Below are 9,360 nucleotides of genomic sequence, written 5' to 3'. Positions count from 1 at the left end.
CTAATCATGCTAGCATCATGCTAGCTTCATGCTAATCATGCTAGCATCATGCTAGCTTCATGCTAATCATGCTAGCATCATGCTAGCTTCATGCTAATCATGCTAACATCATGCTAGCTTCATGCTAATCATGCTAACATCATGCTAACTTCATGCTAATAATGCTAACATCATGCTAGCTTCATGCTAATCATGCTAACATCATGCTAGCTTCATGTTAATCATGCTAATATCATGCAAGCTTCATGCTAATCATGCTAGCATCATGCTAGCTTCATGCTAATCATGCTAGCATCATGCTAGCTTCATGCTAATCATGCTAACATCATGCTAGCTTCATGCTAGCATCATGCTAGCTTCATGCTAATCATGCTAGCTTCATGCTAGTCATGCTAACATCATGTTAGCTTCATGCTAATCATGCTAGCAACATGCTATCTTCATGCTAATCATGCTAACATCATGTTAGCTTCATGCTAATCATGCTAGCATCATGCTAGCTTCATGCTAATCATGCTAACTTCATGTTAATCTTGCTAGCAACATGCTAGCTTCATGTTAACATCATGCTAGCTTCATGCTAATCATGCTAGCTTCATGCTAATCATGCTAACATCATGCTAGCTTCATGCTAGTCATGTTAGCATCATGCTAGCTTCATGCTAATCATGCTAGCATCATGCTAGCTTCATGCTAATTATGTTAGCATCATGCTAGCTTCATGCTAATCATGCTAGCTTCATGCTAATCATGCTAGCATCATGCTAGCTTCATGCTAATCATGCTAGCATCATGCTAGCTACATGCTAATCATGCTAGCTTCATGCTAATCATGCTAACATCATGTTAGCTTCATGCTAATCATGCTAGCAACATGCTAGCTTCATGCTAATCATGCTAGCATCATGCTAGCTTCATGCTAATTATGCTAACATCATGTTAGCTTCATGCTAATCATGCTAGCAACATGCTAGCTTCATGCTAATCATGCTAGCATCATGCTAGCTTCATGTTAATCATGCTAGCTTCATGCTAGCTTCATGCTAATCATGCTAACTTCATGCTAATCATGCTAACAACATGCTAGCTTCATGCTAATCATGCTAGCATCATGCTAGCTTTATGCTAAATCATGCTAACTTCATGCTAAATCAGGCTAGATTCACTTAAACATACTAACAGTCAGATAGCCTACTAAACTAAACTTCTGTCAAACCGTTTTAAATGTTCAGGCTACGCTTTGTCAAGCCAACATAAAGTTTGTCTTCAAACTTTTCTATCTAGTTATTATTATTCTTCTGGTCCACACTTTTTCTAACTGTAACTCCTCCTAGAGCTTTCAAGCTACACCCACAAAATTTTACAAAACTTTTAAGACTGGTACGTAGATTTATGCTATATCTTTTCTAACTGATGGGACCTACCGAATTCCTAAACGGGGCGCTCAAACACCCCAAATTTTCCATTGACTTAACATTGCGACAAACTTTGACGGGTCATAGCTGCGAGCGAGAAATTTGTAGAAACTTCTGGGTTATCACATTTGAAGAGGCTGGCAGGCTCTGTAAGAACATGCCTCACATTGGGGTGTAAGTTTCACCCCTGGGGCGTAAGGGCCACCCAAATTTCCCCATTGACTTATAATGGGGCAGGGAACATGCCCATATAAGGGAATAAAAGCGTCCCAGATGGAATATCTTCACTTTAGAGTGTCGTAGAGACATGGGGGTGGGCTCATTTTACTCAGTCATCCAATCAGTCTCTTAGGATCACCCCAGAGCTATTAAGCCACGCCCCAACAACCATTTTGGGCACCCTAGCAACATCTTCCATAGACTGCCATTATAAAATGCCCAGATGGATATCTTTGCATCACAGTGTCATAGAGACATAGGGGTGGGCTTATTTTACTCAGACATCCAATCAGTCTCTTTGGATTCTTATTGAGGTATTAAGCCACGCCCCTAACAACCAAATATGAGCACCCTAGCAACATAATAAACAAAGCCTTATATCTCTGGATCCGAACATCATAGAGACATGGGGGTTGGGTCTTTTGGTCATGTTAGCCTTATGCTAGCTCCATGCTAAGTCATACTAGCTTCATGCTAGTTTCGTGCTAGCTTTATGCTAATTTCATAATAAATCTTGCTAACTTCATGCTAAATCATGTTAGCATCATGCTAGCTTCATGTTAATTCATGTTAGCATCGTGCTAGCTTCATGCTAATTCATGTTAACATCGTGCTAGCTTCATGCTAATTCATGTTAGCTTCGTGCTAGCTTCATGCTAATTCATGTTAGCATCGTGCTAGCTTCATGCTAATTCATGTTAGCATCGTGCTAGCTTCATGCTAATTCATGTTAGCATCGTGCTAGCTTCATGCTAATTCATGTTAGCTTCGTGCTAACTTCATGCTAATTCATGTTAGCATCGTGCTAGCTTCATGCTAGCTTCATGCTAATTCATGTTAGCTTCGTGCTAGCTTCATGCTAATTCATGTTAGCATCGTGCTAGCTTCATGCTAATTCATGTTAGCATCGTGCTAGCTTCATGCTAATTCATGTTAGCATCGTGCTAGCTTCATGCTAATTCATGTTAGCATCGTGCTAGCTTCATGCTAATTCATGTTAGCATCGTGCTAGCTTCATGCTAATTCATGTTAGCATCGTGCTAGCTTCATGCTAATTCATGTTAGCATCGTGCTAGCTTCATGCTAATTCATGTTAGCATCGTGCTAGCTTCATGCTAATTCATGTTAGCATCGTGCTAGCTTCATGCTAATTCATGTTAGCATCGTGCTAGCTTCATGCTAATTCATGTTAGCATCGTGCTAGCTTCATGCTAATTCATGTTAGCATCGTGCTAGCTTCATGCTAATTCATGTTAGCATCGTGCTAGCTTCATACTAATTCATGTTAGCATCGTGCTAACTTCATGTTAATTCATGTTAGCATCGTGCTAGCTTCATGCTAATTCATGTTAGCTTCGTGCTAGCTTCATGCTAATTCATGTTAGCATCGTGCTAGCTTCATGCTAATTCATGTTAGCATCGTGCTAGCTTCATGCTAATTCATGTTAGCATCGTGCTAGCTTCATGCTAATTCATGTTAGCATCGTGATAGCTTCATGCTAATTCATGTTAGCATCGTGCTAGCTTCATGCTAATTCATGTTAGCATCGTGCTAGCTTCATGCTAATTCATGTTAGCTTCGTGCTAGCTTCATGCTAATTCATGTTAGCATCGTGCTAGCTTCATGCTAATTCATGTTAGCATCGTGCTAGCTTCATGCTAATTCATGTTAGCGTCGTGCTAGCTTCATGCTAATTCATGTTAGCGTCGTGCTAGCTTCATGATAATTCATGTTACCGTCGTGCTTTCTTCATGCTAATTCATGTAACGTCGTGCTAGCTTCATGCTAATTCATGTTAGCATCGTGCTAGCTTCATGCTAATTCATGTTAGCGTCGTGCTAGCTTCATGCTAATTCATGTTAGCTTCGTGCTAATCATGCTAGCATCATGCTAGCTTCCTGCTAATCATGCTAGCATCATGCTAGCTTCATGCTAATTCATGTTAGCATCATGCTAGCTTCATGCTAATTCATGTTAGCATCATGCTAGATTCATGCTAATTCATGTTAGCATCATGCTAGCTTCATGCTAATTCATGTTAGCATCATGCTAGCTTCATGCTTATTCATGTTAGCATCATGCTAGCTTCATGTTTATTCATGTTAGCATCATGCTAGCTTCATGCTAATTCATGTTAGCATCATGTTAGCTTCATGCTAATTCATGTTAGCATCATGCTAGCTTCATGCTAATTCATGTTAGCATCATGCTAGCTTCATGCTAATTCATGTTAGCATCATGCTAGCTTCATGCTAATTCATGTTAGCATCATGCTAGCTTCATGCTAATTCATGTTAGCATCATGCTAGCTTCATGCTAATTCATAATAGCATCATGCTAGCTTCATGTTAATTCATGTTAGCATCATGTTAGCTTCATGCTAATTCATGTTAGCTTCATGCTAATTCAAGTTAGCATCATGCTAGCTTCATGCTAATTCATGTTAGCATCATGCTAGCTTCATGCTAATTTATGTTAGCTTCATGCTAATTCATGTTAGCATCATGTTAGCTTCATGCTAATTCATGTTAGCTTCATGGTAATTCATGTTAGCATCATGCTAGCTTCATGCTAATTCATGTTAACATCATGCTAGCTTCATGCAAATTCATGTTATCATCATGCTAACTTAGTGCTAAACATGCTAAAATGGTACCTTTTGGTATCATGTTTACGGAAAGTTATAATACTAAACTAAACTTGTTTTAAATTTCTCTCAATCTGTTTTAAACGTTCAGGCTAGGCTTTGTCAAGCCAACATAAAGTTTGTCTTCAAACTTTTCTATCTAGTAATACATAAAATCTCTGGGACGGTTGGGGGTACATCAGGGTAACATTTAAGCAGCTTAATTTTTTTAATTATTTTATATATTTTGATGTGTATATATATATATTTACTTTCTTTATTTTGTTTTCTCAGCTTTTAAACATCTAAACATGTCCTCCAAAAAGGTAAGTTCAGCACCAGATCAGCTTATCTTATACTGTAATATTGATACTGGTTTGAGAAAAACTAAGATTAAACATCCTACATGTTTCCAGGAAAAAGGAAAAAACATTGGAAAACAATTTTAGCCTAAGGTTTGAGAATAAAGCCAATGGTTCTCTATTAAGGCTAACTGTGTATATTGCCTTTGAGGACTGCAAGCTGAACTTACAGATTTATATGGACTTTACTTACAGGTTTCCTGTGCTGTTTTGCTCCATTTTACTGAACAAAATAAGGCTGAGGTAGCACCATCCTTGTGGTTAGAGTGAAAGAATGTGGTAAGATTTTATCCATGTTTTATAAAATACAAATAAACATGAACAACATGGTCAGCTACATATAAAAAATAAAAATAATCAAACATGCTTGTTTTTATCTGAAGGGTATTGAGACCAAAATAAACAATGTGCCATTCTGGACAAACAGCTGTGGACAATATGCAGTCAGAGTAGCCCATTTTCTCACACAGGTAAAATATGCAAAGTAATACCAAACTTCTTTTTAACCTCAACAAATACTGTCAAGCCAAATATACAATGTTTGTATGAGGTACTGTGCAAAAGTCTTAGGCCAGCATGCTACCATTATATTTGTGGTTTTTGCAATTGTGTAGTGATCATATATCATTATATCTCAGTTTCTTTATTAGGATACAACCAGAAAATACAGGAAATGTGTATGTAGTATTAAAAACAGTATAAAAGTTTAAGCTGAAGTGTCAAGTTTTTAGGGTAAACTCCCCTTTCACTTGAGCAATAGCAGGCAACTGCAGGATCTCTTAAACCTAAATAAAATCAAATCCTAATTCTAATCAATGACTTCAGTCTCCTCAAAAAAGCTCAAGATGTGTTTTGTGCCAAGAGAAGTCACATTAAATATGACTGATGTCTGAAGAAGACATTTAGTTCTAAAAAAAAATGTATTTTTAATTTTGAGTACATATTTCCTGTATTTTCTGTTTGTATCTTAATAAAAAAAGTGAAAAATAAATATGGATGGACATTAAAACTTTGCTAAAACAACAAAGCTGGTGATGGTGGCCTAAGACACTTGTACAGTAATGTATATTGACCAAGAGTTGGAATGATCAAGAAAAATACATGTTGTCTATCCATATTTTCTTTAAATGCACATTTATTCACAGTTCAGTAGGACAGTAAATTATCTAAGGGTAAAATCATTATTGAAGGTGATTTAATTGTCACTGCATTCATTGTTACATGATTTAAAACAGTGGGAATCATTGTGTAAGTTTCTTAATAATATCAAATACTTCTTTTTTGTCTTGTTGTTTCTAGACCTGAGGATAAGATTTCCAGTTTGAAAGTGAAGAAAATGAATCATTATTAACAGCAAATAGGAGTATTTCTCAGCTGAAAAGCCAGGTGAAACTATAAGGTCACTATGATTCACTTTCATATTATCATTCTTTTCAGATTTTTTTCCCTGTGTTTTTTTTGTTAGATGAGGAGCAACCAGTAAGAAAAAGCAAAAAGATGTTTTGATGTTGCCTGAGGCACCTTATTGTGAGTACATTGTAATGTTATTAGTCATTTAAATTGTTATACTTCTGTGGAATTAAGAAACAATATATTTAATCCCAGTCTACAGTATTTGTAGTATAATGATGATTACTTGATTTAAATTTATTTATTGTTATATGCCTTGAGTGACTTACAAATGATTAATTGTTTTTATTGTTTACAGTTCCATTTCATGCACAATCACAAATGCAGCACATCAATCAATTTCTTCCAACCAGCGAATCAAGGTACACTATTTTGTTATTTTTTTATCTTAAATTATTGACATTGGTTTTCTTCCAGACAGACTTGTTGTTCATTTATTTTACTGGTATAGTTAGTAATGTTATTAATGTTTCAAAACACCTTCTTGAAAGAAATCTTGGAGTGGAGAATCATTCTGAAAGTAGACCAAATCCAGGACAACATCACAACAGTGGTCGGAAAAATGCAGCAAGCCAAGCTGACTTTCAAAAGATGGTATGTGCCATAACACACGCAACATTACTAGTCACTGCTGACTTTTTACCCATGTTTACTACGGATTGTTTTTGTTTGTAGATTCGTTATCTGTTTCTTCAGAGGGGAGGCAGTTTGGGAGATGGGAATTAGGAGGATGCTACAGTTACACAGGGCAAATTTCAGCAGCTCAGTTTCAAACTTGCAACTAACATTGAGTTAAAGTGAGTCTGTGTGAATATACTCTACATATTATACTTCAATATGCCTTTAACACAAAAAACTACAATAATATCAAAGATCAATATAATAAGACAACTTATATTATTTTATGTCATAGTAAAATATTGTGTGTGTGTGTGTGACCTATGCTCTCTCTGAGATGTGTATGTTCACTTTGTAGCTGGTCAGGGTGGAAGACCAGCTGACGTACCAGTTTTGCCAGGTTAAAGGACCAGCTTAAACCAGCTAAGACAGCCAACCAACTTAGCCAAGGTGGTATATGCTGGTGGGTCAGCTGGTCTTCCCGCCTGAACAGCTAAGACCAGCTACAAAGTGGCCAAAACCTCTGTAAAACAATCCTGCTACACCAGCCTGACCAGCTAAAACCATACTGGGAGTATTCATATTCATATCGATTTGCATTTACACATAAAATAGGTAACATACAGTACTGTGCAAAGTCTAGGCCACCATCACCAGCTTTGTTGTTTTAGCTAAATTTAAATGTCCATCCATATTTATTTTTTACTCTTTTTATTAAGATACAAACAGAAAATACAGGAAATATGTACACAAAATTAAAAACATCAGTCAGTATTTAGTGTGACTTCTCTTGGCACGAAACACATCTTGAGCTTTTTTGAGGAGACTGAAGTCATTCGATTAGAATTAGAAAGGATTAAATTTTATTTATGTGTAAGAGATCCTGCAGTTGCCTGCTATTGCTCAAGTTGAAGGTGAGTTTACCCTAAATACTTTAAACTTCAGCTTAAACTTTTATACTGTTTTTTAATACTACATACACATTTCCTGTATTTTCTGGTTGTATTCTAATAAAGAGACTGAGAAATAAACATATGATCACTACACAATTGCAAAAACAACAAATCTAATGGTAGCATGCAGACTTTTGCACAGAACTGTATGTCCACATTTAGCCACCTTTACTTTGAGTGAACTGTAACAGCAACTATAATGCCATAAACATTCAATACTAAGGTAAAAGAGAGTTGTGCATGCTTTCTAGTTTTAGCACAGAATTCTGTCTCCCTTTTAAATGTTTGCTACAGATTTTTTGCAAGACATTTTTGTCCAACCTAAAAACAACTTGTACTGACATATATTAAAATACATCAGTGCCCTTTGTTTTTTTTTACATCAGATTGCACACAAGTAATGTTTTAGTAAGGCATGTTTGTTAAAACTGGTTATATTTCATAATTAAACTGAGGCATAGTCCTGGTTTAAGCTCCTTGTCTGGGAAACCACCCCAATACTTAACTTTTGAATGTGTTCGTTTCGTTGTTTTAGGTTAGAAGACCACGGAAATATTTGACATCGGAGTCCAGCAGACAGCCAGAGACACGCACACACACGCAGCTGAAGCGCGTTTGACTGACGCGTACGGGAGATCCGGCACGCGCACGGGAGATCGCGCACGCTCACACAAACACGGAGCACAGGATAATTACAACTGTTTAATTAAAATAAAAGAACTTTGTGGTATACAATGTTTAGCGTGTCTGATTTCATTGGTTAGCAAGGAAATAAAACGACGTGCTGAGGACTTTAGGCGAACGTCCCCTAAAAGTCCCGAAAGTCCGCTGACCGTCCCGCGAACGTCCTCGCAAAAGTCCGGAGGACGTCCTCGCGGAAGTCCGCTCGACGTAACGGGAACCATACACGATGACGTTCGGGGGACGTTCGCCTAAAGTGCTTAGCATGTTATTTAGCTTACAAAAAAGGTCCCCATGACGTCCCCTAAAAGTCAATAAAGTCCCCAAAGCGTCATTTTGAACGTCCGGAAGACGTTTTTGCGGACGTTCGCAGGGCGTCAAAAGAACCCTACACGATAACGTCCGGGGGACGTTCGCAGATGCCATTTAGGGGACGTCCTGGGGACCTTTTTTTGTTTGCTGGGATTACCTCAAAGTACACAACTGTATGAGTCAGGAGATGTTTATGACGCTGTCCGGACAATGGATCCCTGCTCCAGAAACAACAGTGAGTCCGGGTCAGATTTTCAACTTCATCTCACTGCTAACTGTTAGCGTATTAAGAGATCCTGTCTTCTGTTGACAAACCAATAAAATTAAAATCGAATACGGAACAATTATTTCAGTGCTCACCGAAGCATTTACACGTGAAGACATCAGGCTCTAGTGATGACCGCTTTAAACACTGAGGCTGCGTCCGAAACCACATACTGTATAGTAGGTACTGAATTAGATGAAGTACCTACTTACTTGGCGTTAAAACAGTAGGTACTGTATAGTATGAATCCGGGTAGTATGAATGAGATTCGGACGTACTACATTCCGCCATGTTGCTACATCACGTGACATACGTCGTCATCACGTCATGTCATTTCAGCGCGAAAACAGCCGCGTGCCTCTTCTTCTTCGTTGGATAACTCCTCGTCCGGGGCATCATGGGATAGTGAAGCGTCCATCGTATGCACACTGCAAAATCTAACCGGAAGTAGTAGGTCATCCGGGTACTTTTCGCATACTGTTTTTCGAATACTATGTA

The 9,360-nt window shown here is 37.8% G+C and overlaps 1 long non-coding RNA gene across 5 annotated transcripts; it reads left to right on the top strand.

Annotated features, from left to right (window-relative positions):
- The first annotated feature begins 4,514 nt into the window (after window positions 1-4,514).
- LOC135768965 (uncharacterized) lies at window positions 4,515-8,635 on the top strand. Of its 5 annotated transcripts, XR_010542307.2 has the most exons (9): window positions 4,570-4,587; window positions 4,678-4,716; window positions 4,819-4,902; window positions 5,007-5,093; window positions 5,923-6,150; window positions 6,332-6,395; window positions 6,525-6,627; window positions 6,709-6,830; window positions 8,140-8,635. It is a non-coding gene; the product is annotated as an uncharacterized lncRNA (long non-coding RNA). The 5 variants fall into 5 exon arrangements; XR_010542306.2 differs by lacking the exon at window positions 4,678-4,716 and having other exon boundaries at window positions 4,515-4,587; window positions 8,140-8,634; XR_010542309.2 differs by lacking the exon at window positions 4,570-4,587 and having other exon boundaries at window positions 4,623-4,902; window positions 5,923-6,009; window positions 6,061-6,150; window positions 8,140-8,634.
- Window positions 8,636-9,360: the final 725 nt, after the last annotated feature.

This window comes from Paramisgurnus dabryanus, chromosome 3 (assembly GCF_030506205.2).
Source record: "Paramisgurnus dabryanus chromosome 3, PD_genome_1.1, whole genome shotgun sequence".
In the NCBI taxonomy this organism is placed as follows: domain Eukaryota; kingdom Metazoa; phylum Chordata; class Actinopteri; order Cypriniformes; family Cobitidae; genus Paramisgurnus; species Paramisgurnus dabryanus.
This window is presented reverse-complemented; position numbering and strand designations above follow the sequence as displayed.